Source organism: Gossypium hirsutum, chromosome D09 (assembly GCF_007990345.1).
Source record: "Gossypium hirsutum isolate 1008001.06 chromosome D09, Gossypium_hirsutum_v2.1, whole genome shotgun sequence".
In the NCBI taxonomy this organism is placed as follows: Eukaryota; Viridiplantae; Streptophyta; class Magnoliopsida; order Malvales; family Malvaceae; genus Gossypium; species Gossypium hirsutum.
Window position 1 is genome coordinate 10415269 of NC_053445.1, and position 19431 is coordinate 10434699.

Sequence of the window (19431 nt, forward strand, 5' to 3'; positions counted from 1 at the left end):
ATGAAAATTTCAAGAATCGAGTTCTTTCGATTCTAAACATACAGGTAAAGTCCAAACTTTCAAATAAAAATAAAGTATTTTAGGTTAATTATATTTTAAAGTAAAAAAAATGTCACGTGTGGGGTATTCAATGGACTAATCTATGTTAGCAAGTTATTAGTGGATTAATGAAATTTTAACAATGATGATTAATTTGGATGATTATCTTAATTAGTGTGACTAAATTGAGAAATCAAAATTTAGAATCATCAAAATATGACAACCTATTTTAAAGTGACTATGGGTGTGATTTACCCTAAAAGTTATCCACTTTTATTTTTTGAGTTTTTTTGGTTAATTTTTAAATTTAGATAAATTATAATTTAATATATACTAATTTTAAGTCTTTAATTAAGTTAGTGTCACAAGTCAATTGACCTCAACTGAATTGAATAATGATTATCATTATTTTACGAAGTAAATTATATTATTTTGTAAGTATTTTTGTCTTTTTATAACTTTATATATAAAACATAGAAATAATGCAAACACATAAGAGATTTGAACTTGAAACACTATTGTTTTCAATATCTCTACTTTACCCTTTTAATTAAAGCCTCATTTGATTTTGTGTATCAATTTTTCTGTAAATATATTTATATTGACTTAAATAGTGACTAAAATATCATTACTTTACAAAGTAAATTATATAATTTTAATGGTGTTTTTATTTTTATTTTTTCATATCATGTATATAAATGAAAAAATACACACTCAAAACACTATTACTATTTCAACCAAAACATAATCTATTTTTATATTAATATTTTAAAATATATTTAATACATGATTTTATTTTTTATCCACGTGGTGGATGTGATTTGATAGTAAAAGGAATGTTAAAAATTAGATAAACAAACATAATGATAAAACCAAATTGCAATTTTATGAACAAAATAATTCAAACTACTCCACAAAATCCTCTTGCTACTGGATTGGGAAAAGAAATACAACCATTAATTCTTTTATTGATGAAAATGACCAAGTGTCCCAATAACGTATGGTTAGTTATTTATTAATGCATCAAATAGCTTCTTTCAGGATCTATTCAGTAAATGTGAGACAATATTTACTTAAGCAAGCAGCCATAAGCTAGGAAAGTTGCATTTTAAAATGAGTATTATCATTATTATCAACACTAAAAGTTGTCGTTAAATATTGTATTTGTGGGGTGTGCCTCGTATTTATAGGACACGTTATAGGTCGAGGTGAATGGACAATGTCGTGACGAAGTGAATGGGATGTTGCAACATCACGACGTGTTCTCCTATTTGGCAACCGTATTTTAGAATTCAAGCAAGACTTCTTCTCCCAGTTAGACTCTGATTATTCTATGGATATTTAATATGATTAGAACTCTAAGATTAGCCTATTTAAAGGGGCCTTGTATCCCTATTTTGATAAGCCAATCAAGATGTAGTCGTAGGCTTTTTCTTTGAGGGTGACAAGATGTAGTCGCATATGAGTTTGAGTGAAAGTTTTGTAGTAATTATGGAGAGTATTTTTATACCCCTTTTGTGAGTGTCTTATTAGATTTTGGGCTTTGTTTACTGATTTGCTCTTTGAGATTTTGAGCTTTGTATTCGGGGTTTTGGGTAATGTACAGGTTGTACATTTAGGTTATTTTCTCCATATTGTACTCTCATTTGTTTACTCATTTAGTGAAAAGTTGATATATCATTTGTTCGTAGTTTTCCCAGTTTGAGGGTTTTCCACATAAAATATTTTTCTTCTTTCTTCTCTACTTTTACTAGCTCGTTATTTATGAGGGTCGATCCCCCAACAAATTGGTACCAAAGTCTGGTTCAGCTTCTGCAGATCGACTCGTTCAGTGACACAACAATGATTTTGGATATCAAGATGTTCGATCGATCACAAATTTTAATTTTTGGCAGTTTTGGATAATTACGGAGGTAGTTGATATGGTCGAGGAAAAAGGGTGATGATTCGTTACTCTCCACATAATTCGGTTGAAGGTGGACTCATGTTAGATGTCAAATATGTTCCTGGTTTAGAGAAGAATCTAATCCCCTTTTGGTTTTAAGGACTCGAATGGTTCGCAGAGTATTTGAGGCAAGGTTGGTTGTAGAGGGTTATAGTTACGGTTGAGAGAGTTAATGCTTTCTCTCCTGATTAGGTATTATTGGCCCCTATTGCTTTATGCAACTTTGATTTTAAGACTAGAAATCTTTTCGTTTTCAAGTCTGAACACAATTTAGACTTGGTTGACATTCTACAAAATTAAAGTTTGGATCGTGACGGGGCATGAAAAAGGATGCGTGATAAATACAAGTCAACTTGGAGATTTGTGGGGTGTGCCTTACATTTACCGGATGCATTGTAGACACCTTAGATGAGAATCAACGAGCATCCGAAGAAGGGCCAAAACAGGCCCGATGTCAGGATGAGGAGCATCGGCTCATCAGAACGATGCGATGGACGACATCGTGACGAAGCGAATGGGACGTTGCAATGTCACAACGTGTTCTTCTATTTGGCAACCGTGTTTTAGACTTCAAGCAGGAATTGTTCTCCCAGTTAGACTCTAGTTATTCTAGGGATATTTTAGTATCATTAGAAGTCTAATATCAACCTATTTAAAAGGGCATTGTATCCCTGTTTTGATAAGTCAATCAAGATGTAGTCTTAGGCTTTTTCTTTGAGGGCAATAAGATGTAGTCGCATATGAGTTTCTATGAGAGTTTCGTGGTAATTATGAGGAGTATTTTTATACCCTATTTGTGAGTGCCTTATGAGATTTAGGGTTTTGTTTATCAGTTTACTCTTTGAGATTTTGAGCTTTGTTTTAGGGTTTGAGCTTTGTATTCAAGGTTTGGGGTAATTTACAGGTTGTACATTTAGGTTATTTTCTTTATATTCTACTCTCATTTGTTTACTCATTTAATGAAAAGCCAATACCTCCTTTGTCAATGGTTTTTTCCTCTTTGAGGGTTTTCCACGTAAAATATTTGTCTTCGTTCTTATCTACTTTTACTAGCTTATTGTTTACAAGGGTCGATCCCAGATAGTATTACTGTTGCTAAATTTTTATTGTAACAACGAAAATTTTTTGAGGCTCATTTTGTATACTATAGACAATGAAAGTATACGCAACCACTTACAAATAAAAATGTCATTTTTATTTATAGATATTGCAACGAATTTTGTCGTTTTCAAATGTAATGTTTTTTTTATCAAATACTTAATTTATTTGTGTGAAAATGTTTTAGTTACAATAAAATTGATTACAAAATTTATAACTCAACAATAATATTTTAGTTACAAAAGTTATTTTGTATACATGATAACTTTAGATTATATGCAAAAAAAAATGACTACTTTTATATTAGTTGCAAAATAGATTTCATAACAACATAAATTTAGATGCTAAATCTTTTATATAACTATAATATAATGGTTGTCAAATATTATTTTGTGATGATATTTTAGTTAGTTATGTATTACATTACACAATGACTAAAAGTCATTTCCAAAAAAAATGTTTTAATAACTATAAGAAATGGTTGTCAAATTGTTTATGTACTAACGATACTATTGGTTGCCAAATATTATTTTGCAACGATATTTTAAATGGTAGTGTATTACAATACATAATGGCTATATGTCATTGCCAAAAAAGTTATTTTAACAACCATAAAATGTGGTTCTCAAATACTTTACAAAATAATAATAGTAATAATAATAATAATAATAATAATATGGTTGTTAATACTTTTACATAACGATATTTATAAAACTACGAAATATTAAATTGCAATGACATAATAATTGGATGCATTCTATGTTACACAACAACATTTACTCATTGTATAAAGTAAATTTTAGAAACTATAATATTTGGTTTCAAACGTTTATAAATAAGATATCATTATGGCTATTTAATTTTATTTTGCAATAAAATATAACCCAGTTGGTAATAAAAATAGCCCATCACAATATTAAAATCCTAGTTATTTATTCAAAAACAATATTTTTTTAGTTGAAATCAAATTAAAATAAAAAAAACTAGCAAAATTAAAGAAATTTATAAGAAATATTATAATAAAAATAATTTCATAAGTAAAATTGAAATAATTCATAAAATTTAAAGTTTGAAAAATTGTAAAATCATATATATTGTATCATAATAAAAACATAACTAAAGTTGTGGGGTGTGCCTCACATTTATCGAAAATAGATGTGCAACGTCACGGTGAGGAGATATGTGGCATTACGACAACGCAACGAGCAAGAGGCGACACCACGACGAGGGTCATCAAGATGAGGCGTCGATCTCTTGAGGCAGGAGAAGGGGAGACATCATGACGAGGAGAGTCATGACGTTGCGATGATATCTCTCCAAATGTAGCCACATTTTAGACTCCAAGTAGGACTTCTTCTCCTAGCTGGACTCTGATTACTTCAGGGTTATTTTAGTATAATTAGACCTCTAATCTTAACCTATTTAAAGGGTCTTTGTAACCCTAATTCAGACATGCCAATCAATAAGGGCTTTTCTTGAGGGAGATAAGATGTAGTTGCATATGAATTTTTGTGAGAGTTTCGTGGTAACTATGGAGTGAATTTTGTTCCCAACTTAGGGATTTGTTTTCGGGGTCTAGTATTGTACGTTAAGCACATTTAGGTTTATTTACATCATATTGTACTCTCGTTTTTTTACTCATTTAGTGAAAAGACGAAGCCTCCGTTGCTCTCGATTTTTATCTTCTTTGGAGGAGTTTTCTATGTAAAATATTTGTGTTGGCTCTTCTCTACTTTTCTTATCTGTTGTTTATAAGGGTCGATCCCCAAAAAATTGGTATCAGAGCCCAAGTTCATCTTCAATAGATTGATTTGTTTGGTGACACAAAAATAAATTTGGATATCGAAAAGTTTGATGGAATAACAAATTTCAATTTTGACAGTTTCAGATAATTACAGAGGTAGCTGATGTGGCTAAGGATAAGGGTGATGATTTTTTTCTCCACATATAATTCGATTAAAGGTGGAGTCGTGTCAGACATCAGGCATGCGCTTGATTTAGAAAAGAATCACATCTCTTTTTTGGTCTTTAGGACTCGAATGGTTTGTAAAGGGTTATAATCAAATGGAGATGGTTGTTGTTTTCTCTCCTATTCATATATTATTGGCCCTTGTTACATTATACAACTTTGGCTTGAAGACTAAGAGTCTTTTAGTTTCCAAGTTCGAGCATGGTTTAGACTTTGTTGACATTTTGCAAAATTCAAGTTAGGCCCATAACAGGGCATGGAAAAGGAGACGTGATAAATATGAATTAGTTCTTCACATTCAAAGAAGCAGTTGTTGCAATGATGTATCCACAAATATTAACTAAGTCATGTGCATTTTCCCCAATGACACAATCTATATCATATGCCATGTTAACCTTTAACTTCGATTTTTCACCATTAGTTTTCAAGTCTAGTTTTATGCATTTTATATTTACCAAGCAATTTTATTTTACCTTGACATAAATTAACATAAGCATTATACCATTGTCACAAGAAACCATCAACATATCATTGACTTTATACATTTAATTCATCAAAAAGTAATATGTTAAATATCACAAGTTTTAACTAAGCCGTGACCTTTTCCTTAAGGGACAAGTTGAGGCATATCTATTTGAAGGCTATTAAGAGGACATAACATTGCAAAATTTTACGAACCAAATATGAAATGCATAAAGAACGCAAACATTGGATAAAAAAAAGTATTGTACTTAACTATGGAGACATGTATAAATAATGCTAATATTGCATCATCGAACTGAATTATTCACTTAAAATAATGAATACGTAGGCTAATTTCCACAACCTAACACGAAGTATATGTAACACCCCATACTCGACCCAATCTTTAGGTCTGAGCTATAAGAGGTCACATTCATTTTCAAAGAAACTACGATCAATTATATTTAATTTATACCATTAAATATTTAAATACGAGTAATACATGCATATGGTACAATATTTAATCATTTTTGGGTCTCATACGAGCTTACAAAAGCTCCTTTGCTAATCCAAGGTTGAGTTAGGATCTAATTGAATAAAATGAAAACCTGTTATGAAATTATGTTAGGAATAGAAAGTATATGGTCTCTAGTGAATAAATGTGAAATCGAATTTTAATCTGAGGAAATATATTGAAAATTATGCTTGTCCTGAATTTAGGGACTAAATTGGATAAAATAAAAAAATATGCTTGGTTTGTATTTGATTGCAAATTGGATGAAATTAGATAGTGTGTAATTTTTGAATTACTATTCATAGTTAAAGACGGCGTCAGGTCATCAAGAAGGAAAGGAAAAATGAGAGCCGACGACGAGTGACACGTGATCCCAATTTGTATTTTTATGATTTGAGATCAATCTAACTATTGCATATTCATGTTAACTTGCATGATTTATTAATAAGGTGAGAACATAATGGTTTTTTGAATTGAATTTACTATGATTCGAGTAGAATATCATAATAGTGGACTAAATTGAATAGAACAGAAAGAATCATGACATGATTGATATGTGATATAAAATGGAACTAAAATATTTTATATGGTATGAATAGTTAGTAAAATGATGATGAAATTAGAATGAAATGTGAACTCAATCATATAATGAATTTGAAAAAATGGTTACCCTATTAGTTGTTTGGATCGAGTCGAATATAGTTGGCATGTAATAGGGACAAGATATTGATAGAAATCATCATTGCCAGGCAACCGGGGTGGTAGAATGTGCAAATAGAGTCATCGTTGCTCGATAACCTGGGATGACAGAATAATCAGATTTGGAAACCATCGTTGTCGAGGAACTTAGGGTGGTAATATGTACATATTTTAGAGTCATCATTGTCGGGCAAACTAGGGTGACAGATCCATGTATCCATTCTAAGTTCATGACTAGTTAACAGGGTTATAAAAACATGAATTGACTATGGTATAAGAAATGAAATGTAGTTGAAATGTGGTATATGACAACATGTGAAAGATTATGCAAAATGAGTTGAAAATGAGCTCTTGGGGCCGATTGAGTATTAAAGAGCTAATAAGCTCAAAAATGATTAAAATATTGAGATGTAATTGAGTATATGTGTATATGTTGATGATGGTAAATGAAGAAGTATATGTACCTATAAATGACAATATGAATTGATTAAGTAGTGTAATGCCTCAGAATATAAGGGGTTAGATGAAATGAATAATTAAAAAATAACTTGGTCTTGATGGATAAGTAGTTAGTGCTCTCCTTAGAGATCCTAGGTTCTATCAATTTCACTCTCATTTCTTTTATTTTTCATTTTAGCAATCTAGGTTGTAAAACACTTCTAAAATAAATATTAAATAGGGTAAAAACATAATAAGAATAGGTAGTAGCTCAAATGGTTAAGTAGCTACTCCTCTATTATATCCTAGTTTCAAGTCATGCCAAAGTCCCCCATTTTTCCTTTTAATTTTGAAGGCAAGGGTAAATTACATTAGGATTTTGTTTTAGTTTCCATTCCAAATTAGAATTCCTCCCTTTTTTTTCTCTATATCTTAATCTTTTCTTTTCTCCCCTTTTCTTTTCATCATATTTTTAATCCATTGTTGAATTATTATTTCCTTTCCCAAACCAAAGTCAATCTTCCTTAACCTATTTTTCCACCAGAATCGAAATCTTTATTAGAAACATTTCAAATCCTAGCCAAAAATCAGTAAGTACGCCTCAATCCCGATGTTTAGATCTCGAATATTTAAACAATTCCTATCTAACGATAATCTTATGATCAATTAAATGATCTTTCTCAATTTTTCATCAAAACTTTTGACCATCTTATTTTATCTTGAAGTCAACCATTAATCCTTGTATAATTGCTAGTTAAAGGACCATTTTAGGTACCCCGAATTAGATTTGAAAGAGAGAGACGTTGCTCGATGTTTTGATAAAAGGTGTGTGTTCTTTTACTACAGAGTCGGGGCAAAATTGTGCCTAGGATAGGGCCACATGGACATGTGGACCACATAAGTGGACCGCACATCCATGTCCCCCTGCAAACCCTAAGATAGTTCGCTTCTCATACAGGCACAAGCCTTCCATATGGTCTACCACACGGGCGTATGGGCCACACGACCATATGTCCTAGAAACCCTAGTGTAGTTCATAAACCACATGGCCTCAGTATGTGACAGCTCGATAAATATTAGTATTTAATATTTATGAGTCAAATATAATATTATATTAATTTTTTATTTGATATTTTTTGCTAATTAAATGAATAGTTAAGTACAATTGGTTTGTCCCTAAAGTCAAGTAGTTTTGGAAAATGAGGTATCGGGTCCTTGTTTCGCAAACTAGGGTTACTTTATAGGTGTATTGAAGTTTGGTCGGGAAATTTTAGTGATTTTTTAGTTAATTAAGAAAAAAGACTAAATTGTAAAAACTGTAAAAGTTAATCACTATGATTTATATGGACTAAATGTATTCACTTAATTAATTAAAGGGTTTTAAATGGAAAATATGCCATAGTTATTTTTAGTGGACGGTTTGGTATGATTTTTAAGTTAATTTATAATATTCTAATGTTAAAATGTTAAGTAAAATATAATAACATGAAAGAAAAATGTTATCACCTATTCGTTCTTCTTCTTCCACCAAACCTCCCACCATTTTTAAGAGAAATAAAAGCTTCAAATCTTGAACGTTATTCAACCTTTGTATGTAAGCTATTATTTAGCCCATTTTTTGTAATTTTATGTTTTTGATATCTTTGTAACTTAGTATAGCTCGACCAGGGACTAATTTTTAAAAATGTTAAATATTTAGTATTTTTCCATGGATGAATTTGTGATGTTTTTTGAATTTTAGTGACAGATTATTAAGCTTGATAGTTAAATAGGACTATTTTGTAAAGTGATTTTGGTGAGTTTTTAGTTAAAAGACTAAATTAATAAAATATTAAATTGGACATAAAATATTTGTGAAAATTTAATAATTATGGGCTATATTAGTATAAGGGAAAATTTGGCTAGCACGAAATTGGGTTAAATTGTGATTGAATTGAAAGTTTCGAGTTTAGGGAATAAATTGATTAAAAGGTAAAATTTTAAGGTAAAAGTGTAAAATATTGATAAAAGGTCAAAGAAGTGAATTTAAGTATTTTATGATATTTGAATTGGTTAATTGAATAAAATTATTATATTTAGATCAAGAAACAGATCGATTTGTTGATAAATGCGGGAAAGGAAAAGTTGTTTAGTAATCGTTGTTACGTGTCGTTAGCTATCATATTTTGGTAAGTTTTTATTATGTTTATTATGTTGCTAATGTTTTAATTTAGTATGTATTTGATTATATGAATTTGTATGATGTTATGTTTTATTAAATGGTAATGAAATGGAGAGATTAAAGTTTGAAAGATAAATTCTAAACATGGAAAGATCTCGAGAAAACAAGATAAGCCCGTGTGAACTTAGTGAATAGCTCAAATACAAATCACATGTCATTAGAGCGTAGCAGGCACTCTGTACTGGTGTTATATTTAGCAGGCATTAGTTTCTAATGATCTCAGTAGCAGGTACTTTGTACTGGTGTTGTATTAGCAGGCACTCTGTGTCGATGTTATATTTTTAGCAGGTACCATGTACCGGTGATGGATATCGTACTAATGGCTTGAGATCCTGCATGTGTTACGGATTCTCTCAAGCTTGTGTGAGCAGCATCATGTATCGATTAATGTCCTTTTGTTAGCTTGTGTGAGCATTACCCTCCTGTGTATCCAAAGTTTACTATTGTTCTCCAGGCATAATAGTTAATGATCGAAATGGAAATGGAATATAAAAATATGATGATTTATATTTTGGTGTATAAATATTGATATGTTATGTTTTAGTGATATGAATCATCCAAGTTTAAGTATTTCTGATAGTTGAGATAATGAAATATGAAAAAGAGTTAGTAGTATTACATTTGTCTGATTTGTAATTAAGTTGACATGTATGTTATGTTTTGTTTATGAACTTAATAAGTTTTTCGCAAGCTTACTTTATTTGGTTTTTCTTCTTTGTAGATTGTGAAACTTTTTCTTTCGATTGGAACGTCGTTGGAGACCACACTATCCAACAACTCATTCAGTAGTTTTTTTTTTATTTTGACCCAGTTAAAAGTGGCGTGTAAATAGAGTTTTTGGTTAGGTATGCTATAAGCATTATGAGTATATTTTGTGGCTTTTGGAAAAAAATAATGTATGTATTGACGTAAATCTTACTTGGTATTTTGGTTGATTATGGTATGTGATGTTGAATGAATAATTTGTATCTAAATGTTTTTAAAATGGTTGTTTTGGGATGTTTATGATAATAGACATCTTGGAATGTTTTGTACTTTGTTGAAATGGTCAATTTGGTTGTGGCAAATTATGAACTTAGGATTAGATATATATGCATTTGATAATTTGACATTTGATGCCTAGAATTTGGATGATGATTGAATGAGTTTAACTTGGGGTATATATTTTAGTTGAATGGTTATTGTTTATGTTTGAAATTGTGGTACCAATGAGGGCATATTGGTTAGGCAAATAAATTTTTTGTGAATTGGTATATTTTGGCTTGTTTTGGCACATTTTGAATAGGTCTGGAAGTTTGTTAATGCATAGCTTGGAGTCTAAGTTTTGGTATGTGAATGACTTGTGTTTGAAGGTATTTTTGGGCACACACAGCCTAGGACACAGTCTGCCACACGGTCGTGTGTCCCACACGGTTGCATGACACGGCCATGTGGCCATTTTGATTTTTGATGCAGGTTTGTCCACATGATCTCAAAGAGTGACCCTGAGTTGCACAGGCACAAACTGTTACACAGTTTAGCCACATGGGCTGAGCTCTGTCACATGGCCATATGACCCCTATTTTCATTTTTTACTCAAAATCTTGTAGAAGTTTGATTTTAATCCAGAATTGTTCCCTGTTTGTTTTAAATGTTTTGTAAGCTCGATTTAAGTCTCAATTTGATTGAATAGCATGGAAATGATTACATATGAATTATTTTGGTTATGTTTTATTAAATTATGAATAATGTTAAATATTTATAGTTATAATACCTTATATCTTGGATCGGTGACTGGACCGAGTATAGGGTGTTACTCTTATTTTTTTAGATTTTACAGTTTTGTCCAAAATTTTATGTTTTGTACATATTAGTCCCTAATTGGTTCCCGAATTGTTATTAGCATTTTATTTTATTCAATTAAGCCCTTGATAATATGAATAATGTTAGAATCCATGATATAATTAATTGAATTGTTATTTTGAAAGCATGATATGTGATTGTTACATATCCACTATCACTATATTTCTGATGTATTGATATTGTTATGCAAAACAACGATGATACTGATTGCATGAGATACACGCCATTATTCCCATTAAATCAAACATATGATAAGAAAATTTGTTGCTACTATTATGACTTGTTATAACCATAATAATCGCTATTGTATATACTTGATATAAGCATGTTAATGTTACTGCACTTAACTGTTATAACATGTCATGCTGCATTACATGGGGTAGGACATTTGAACGGAGGAAGTAGCTGGAAGTTCATCTGCTTGACCAGTGGTTTATCCACAACATATTAGCAACTTTTATTTGCACAAATGAATGGTTCATCCACCAATATTCTAGTCGGCAATCATATGCTCGACAAGTGGTTTATCCACAACTTATTAGCAACTTTTATCTACATAGATGGATGGTTCATCCGCTAATATATTTATCATTAGCAGCTCATCTGCAATGATCAGTGGTTTATCCACAACGTGGTGTGAAGGTAAAGGAGAACTCCTAACTGTGGTGTGTAACGGTAGGATAAGACCTTTTTACTGTTAAACCAAACTTGCATTACATTCATAAGTAATTACATGGCTACGAACATTGAAATTTTATGTTGATTTGTTGCTCTGAACTATCGATATTCTGTATTGCTAATTAATTTTTATTTGTTCTATGAGTTGATATTTTGCTTAACTTGTCTGTTTTTTGCATCGGTTCCCTTGTGATGGAACTCACATTGAGCTTCATAGCTTACTCCCCTTTTATTTCCATCTTTACAAATAACTCATCAAGTTAGGACGTGGACGGGCATATGAAGAGTTCAAATACGTTTTATTTATTTATGAAGGTATTGTTAAGCTTATTCAATAGCTTCTGTTATTTTGGAATCGTACGGTTTAACTTATTTTGTGGCATGAGACTCACATTTAGGGTTTATTTAGCATGCACAACACTTAAATTAATTTAAGATATGAAATTTAATTATCTATGCATGAAATATAGTTTTAATCAAAACTAAGTTTAAAAAATCACTTGTCTATTGCTAAGTTTATAAATAAATTAAGTAAGTTTTCAAAAATAGTCACTGTTGCAAGAAAAATGTTAATATTAATTGGTTTTTTGTTAAATTAGTTGTTTTTTTGAAAATAGGCTAAGTTTTCTTTTAAAATAAACAAATCTTTTAAAATTATTCTTTTATAAACTCCGATCATACTAGGTCACCTCGGTGGCCAATGTAATCTCCCAAATTTGAGTCTAACGTCTAAGTCGGGTTGGGGAGGTTACAAGTTGTTGTGAAATGATTGAGAAATGGTAAGTTTAGGTGCATACATAGTGAATTGGAGTGTAAAAATGATTATATGCATATTTTTATGGTAATAGAAGTTTTAAGCATGAAATTGCATGAGAATTGGCTATGAATTGAACTTGAATTGACTATATGCAACTGATTTAAACTTTTATTATAATGACTTGAATCATGGAAATACTACTGAGCTTCATTGCTCAGCGTATGATTTTTTTTCTCTATGCGCGGGTATAGGTAAATCCTAAACTTTTTAAGTGTGATCTAACATCCAGCCAGTGATCCTTAACTCAGTAATGTGTTTATAGTCATGTTTTATTAACTATATGGCATGTACTTAGGTTGAGTTAGTTTTTACATAAGGTGTGATCATGTTCATATTTAATGTTAGAAATGGTAATAGGAGAATGGTCAATTGGATTGGCTTTTGTATTAGAGTTTGGCACTTAGTTGGATTGCTTAATATGTTGCCATATTTGTGATCTATATATGTATGTATATGACAATTTAATAGAAATTTGGAAATTTCCATAAGTGCATAGTTTAACATGTATGTGTATGTATTTCAATGTATATATGGTAACATATGTTAGAAATGTAGATTTAGGAATGCTATATTTGGCTGAAATAGGAAATGATTGAGATCAATTTGGTTTTAGGCCTTTAACAGATACAGACTCTGAAAAACTATAAGTTGTAGTACTTTATTGCAGTGGTGACAGTTGATAAAGTAGGCTATCATGATCCACCATAAAAATCCAAAAAGTTGACTAAGGTCAATTTGGTAATCATCAAGGAGATGGCAAAAGAACGGGTTCAAAGACAGGTAAAACCCAACTTCCAAGGCGTGGAGGGGGAGCATGAAACTACCATCACTTGTATCACTGAGCCTGTGCAAACCCTCAAGAATAGAAAATTCATAGGCGAAATTGGGAATCTCGAATCCCGGCTCACGTAAGGCCCGATGCATCTCTTTGTATTTTGTAGTGTAGGGAAAAAAGTTGGCTTTGACAAGGGTTTTGGAAGCACGCTCTCTCAAAAGGCAACGCGGAACTAATTGACTATGAGCTCCTCTCATTCTCAACATGTTTTCGACGCAGAAAGAAGAAGAAAAGAATAGAGGAAATTTAAAACCTAAGATGAGAAGTTACTGAGAATTACCTTGAAGAAAAGTTTTGACTGATTCCGGTTACAAAAATATTAAGAGCGTGATTTTTAAGGTTTCAGAAAACCCTTTTAAAGAAGTCTTTTCCCTCCACATTCTGACGGTTCAAATAAATGAGGGGCACCAATGGTCCGGTACACGCGAGCACGATCCGTCCCTAAATGTGGCGAATTTGACATAAGATCACAATAGACGTTCTATATTCTGCAAGCTGTAATAAACGTGAAGTGATGGCCCTAAGGAGCGCCACTTTATAACCCTCTTTAGGCCCACTACCAGGGGGACTAGATTGTCATACAGTAATAGTCACCGACCCGAGACCAAGATAAGCTTCGGGTAGCCTACTTGCGACCCGACTAGACCCCACCAGATGGATGCACACAAGATGTACGTGAGAGGTCAGTTAAGGGAGCTCGTGGTATCGGCTTGCAGGAGTTGAAAGGAGCTCACAGTATCAATTCATAGGAGTGGAAGGGAGTTCATGGTCCCATCTCACATACACCCAATGAGTTCATATGAAAGGGACTGCGAACTCCAACATGCGACTTGGAACAATACACATGTCCAACATGCTCGAGACCTGCTCAGAGTGTCAATCTTATGAATAGTGGGGTTAAGTCATAAGCAGTGGAGTCAAATCATGAACAGTGATAATATGTGTAAATAACCAAATGTTTCCTTTAATGAGACACGCAAAAAATTACTCAACAAGACTAAATTAAACATATTCAGAATCACATCAAGATTGAATCATGAACATACTAAATATGAAAATAAGGACTAAAATGAATCCAATTGAAAATCACATGCAAAGAAATAGATATTTCAAAGGAATTAAGTTCACAATGGCGCCTAAAATCATTAATGCACACTTAAAACCTAAAAAGTTGGGTCTTATTTGCTTTCTTTTTCTCTCATTTTTCATGCGCCATTCAGCCTCATTTTCTTTCTCCTCTTCTATCACCATGGTTTAAAATTCCTCATAATAGACCGTATTAAAAAAATTAATTAAAAATATATAATATTTTATATTTTATATTATATGATTTTTATGATTTTTAAAATTTAAAAGAATAAATATATTACATATTTTATCTATCCAAAATTAAATTATTTATATATCTAATTCAAAATATTTAAATTAAGGTATACGGGATCAATTAACATATATTAGTTTAAACTTATATCTAATATATTAATCTTTTAAATCAAGGAAATTTAATGTCACGTCATTTAAATAGTTTGCCCACTTGTTAATTGTTATAATAGATTCACCAAGTGCTCTCTTTATCATCAAATTTTTAAATGTGATTTAATTTAGGTACATATTTTGACATGAATGTGTATGTATTTCAATGTATATATGGTAAGATATGTTAGAAATGTAGATTTGGGAATGGTATATTTGGCAGAAATAGGAAATGATTGAGACGAATTTGCTTTCTAGGTGAAGCTAGTTGGTACTATTTTGGACCATATGCAAACAGACGGTCACATCGCAATATTGAGCCCTTTTTGTTACAATGAGACAAAGTCATTGAGTTGCGTCGAGATGAGGAACCTCCGAAGTCATGATATCAACTGGATATTTTGCAAACTTTACAATTAGGTCATAATTCGAGCTCAGGTTAGAAAAAGAGCTTTTGTAAGCTCATATAAGACCCAAAATGATTAAATATCGTATCATATGCATGTATTACTTGTATTTAAATGTTTAATGGATTACACTAAATATAGTTTATCGTAGTTGCTCCGAAAACAAATGTGGTATCTTGTAGTTCGGACTCGGCGATCGGGTCGAGTAAGGGGTGTTACAATATATATACACTTTGATAAAATCTTATGTGATAGTGATCCTCCGATATATATAAGCAATAGAGAAAAAAAAAACACAAAGATCATTTATTAAAATAAAAGAAACCTATATTCAGATCATTGATTTTAGATAAGTCATTTGATAAGTTGTATTTATCCTCTTCAATTTCTCAAGTATGATTTGGTGATTGAGTTTCATCTTCATCAATAAGAGCCCTTTCTATAAAATTCTTTCTAGATATGTGATTTCTTTAGGAAAAATCATCACAAACACCTTGAAATTTCTCTTTTCTACTACCTCGCCTATTCATCCTATACAATAACATATATACTAAAAACAAATACAAAAGTAATACTATATATAAATTCGTTATAAAATAGAATATGAATAATCTTAACAACTACTTATATTTTAATATAATTTTCTCCTTTACAAAGAGAAAAAAAAAAGACAAGGGAGAATGAACTTGTAAAACAATTTTCAATATTTCTTTGCAAAAGGATTTTAACTTAGTGGTGAAAATTTTTAGTACCAAAGTGGTAGGCAATTGCCTCCAATTTCCCATGTCAAAATTTTAAAAAATTTTGTAAATTTTGGATTAACTCAAAAAAGAAAGGAACAAAATAAGGTAATTATTAAAACCTTGCATATTTTGTTTTAAAGTTTATGGAATTTACTAGGGTTGATAAAATAGAATACAATGTTTCCTATTTTCACAAATTACTAATTCTTATAAATTATAAAACCCTAATAATTAAATCTTTCTTAAGAAAATGGAAAATGTTAAGTTAAATTTGCCAATGTTAAACTTATTGTAGTACCAAAAGCAATCCTAATGAACTATATGACTTTCAGATTATATAGGTAAAAATAACCTTTCAATTTTATAAACTTCGAATACTTGAGAAGAAAGCTATACATACAAGGTTAGTAGAAATTTAACCAAATATAAATTTCATTAAAGACACTCGAGAAGATAGAAAATTTTATCCATGGATGTTGAAAGTAAAATTCTATTGTTTATTTATAAATATTTTGGTTTTGATGAACTTTGAACAGAAGAGATTAAATTACAATAAAAGTAGAAATGGAGTTTATGTAAGAAACTAATGTAAGGAAACATAAAATTTTTAAAAAGACACCCATCCTTTTAATATAGGACTGGACCTTTTTAGTGTATATTATAATAAAAGGGATCAATCCTTCTAATATAAGGATCAATCATATTTATTGTTTTTTTTTTTAAATCGTTCAATTCTTTTTTAAAATGTTTTTGTTACGGTTGTTCTTGAAGTCTCCATGGTTTGATTTGATGCTCTTGATCGTTGAATCTTATTCGACTCTGGTTCTCATGGGTCTACAATTGGGAGTTGAGCCCTTCAAAGCTTTTATGGCTATAATGAGTTTAATAATATGTTGCTTTTGAAGTGGTTCTTTTGTGGCTGTATTGATCCTCTGGTACATTTTTCTTTTGTTGAATCTTTGTTTACACTGGTGATTTTTCACGAAGATTTTCTTTTTTTGTCAGTGTTTCTTTGTGATGTTCGGTTGTTATGTCGTTTTAGACAAAAAAAAGCAATTTTTTTCTCAACAATATTATAATTTTATTAAAAATATTATAAACAACATCATCTTAAAACATTATCAACCACTTGTAAATCCCAAACAGTGTTAAAGTCACCCCATAACTCAAATTTCCAGTAGTTCTGCTAATGTCAAACACTTGCATCTGACACAGCCATGATTAATGTCAAATTTTTAGAATTAACCAACGATGAAATAAAAATTTCATATCACCAATTATTTCACAAAATTCAAATTTAACGGTATAATTATGGATTAGAGGTGTTCATTGTTTGGGTTCAATTAAGTTCGGGCCAGGTCGAGTCCACGCAATGATAAATCGTATTGTTATAATCAATAAGTTAAAAATCAAAATACATAATATTTTAAAGTTGTTGCTAATATTTTAATCTTTAGTAACAACTTATTTTGTCATTGCAAATTTTATTAATAATTCAAAATGACTAATCATGTCATTGCTATTACTAAGTAGAAAACTTAATTACGTAACAACATTTTAAGGTTGGTGTTAATATTTTAACATTTAATAAAAACTTATTTTTTAGTTATAAATTTTATTAATAATTCACAACAATAAATCGTGTTATTGCTTTTAATAAACAAATAAAATTAAATTATATAATAACGTTTTAAAGCTGTTACTATTATTTTAATGTTTAGCAACAATTTATTCCGTCGTTATACATTTTATTAAAAATTCACAACAACAAAGTATATATTTAGAATTAATAGATAGACGATTAAATTATATAATAATATTTATAGTTTGCTAATATTAAAATATTTAGTAACAATTTATTTTATATTTAAAATAACAAATATTATGGTTGTGCTTAAAATACACCACCAAATTTCGCCGACATCCATGGTACAAAATCACAACATTTGCAGTCGGAGATTCGTATCGACCTTTCTGCACATCACATCACTAAATATTTTTATTAATATTATTATTTACTTATTATATGAATCCTATAATCTGAAATAAGAGGAAAAAGAAAGATTAACACGTTCTTTATGTTGATTTATTTAAACAAAAATGAGGTAGGAAAAACAGATGGTATTTTCTACTTGACATTCTTTTCTTTTTTTTGTCTATTTTTTAATTTATGTGTTGAAAAATATGGACATCGTATATATAATAAGAGTAATTATATGTTATTATTTACTATCATAAAATGTTAGTCCAAATTAATAATGATCTAATTTAATTAAGGTTTATTAGCTTTAATTATTAAATAAAGTATGGGTCAAATATGTGTAGATACTCTAGTAACTAATTTTAAAATTATTATGAGTTAATTAGAAATTAGGGTTAATGTGTAAAAATTATATATTAGGATTATAGTCCCCAAATTATACACAACATAACTTTTTTAATATCTTATCTTAAAAAAAGAGAGTCACATTCTCTAGATTACTTGTATACTAATTTAGAAGATCAAAATCATAATATCTGAATATTTCAAGAAATCGATGAATTCAGGTACATTTCCGCAATTAGTTTTGCTCTTTTATTTATTCTTGATGATTTGACATGACAAATCCTAACTTATGGTTAAGGTTTATATCATATATTATTTTACGGTTTTAATAAGTTGCATCGGAGCCTCGTCATATTAAACCATTGAGAAAAAAAAATTGATTTTCTATTATTTTTGGATTAATTCATTATGAATAATTTATGGATTTGATATATGAATTAAATGTTTTTAATCATACATGTTAAATATTTTGAATTTATGTAAAGAAAATAAAGGTTTTCATTTTTTTTTCAATTTTTAACTTTGGTCTTCGATTATTAAACCTCAATTATGAATATTTACAATCGAATTATAATTCAGGATTCAACGTTTGAATTATATTTGCAATAGAACTCAATGTATGGTTGTATTATATAAAAATTGAGGATGTTCTCGTACAAATACTCCAGTGTGTATATTAAGTATCATAGAATTGTTTGAAACCCAAAATTGATTGGATCTAATGTGCCGCTGAGTTAAGTTAGTATTCTGCACTTATTTGTCTATGATTTTAAATTTTCATTGAATTCCGTTGTCTTTAACTTTTGAATCTCAAAGCTTTCATGTTTGATTTATGTTGATTTTGTGGACTGAGATGAAGCTTGTGTAACTGTATTGAAGGCATTATTATTTGTTTGCTTTTCAAAAGGTTATAGTGTTTGTCTCT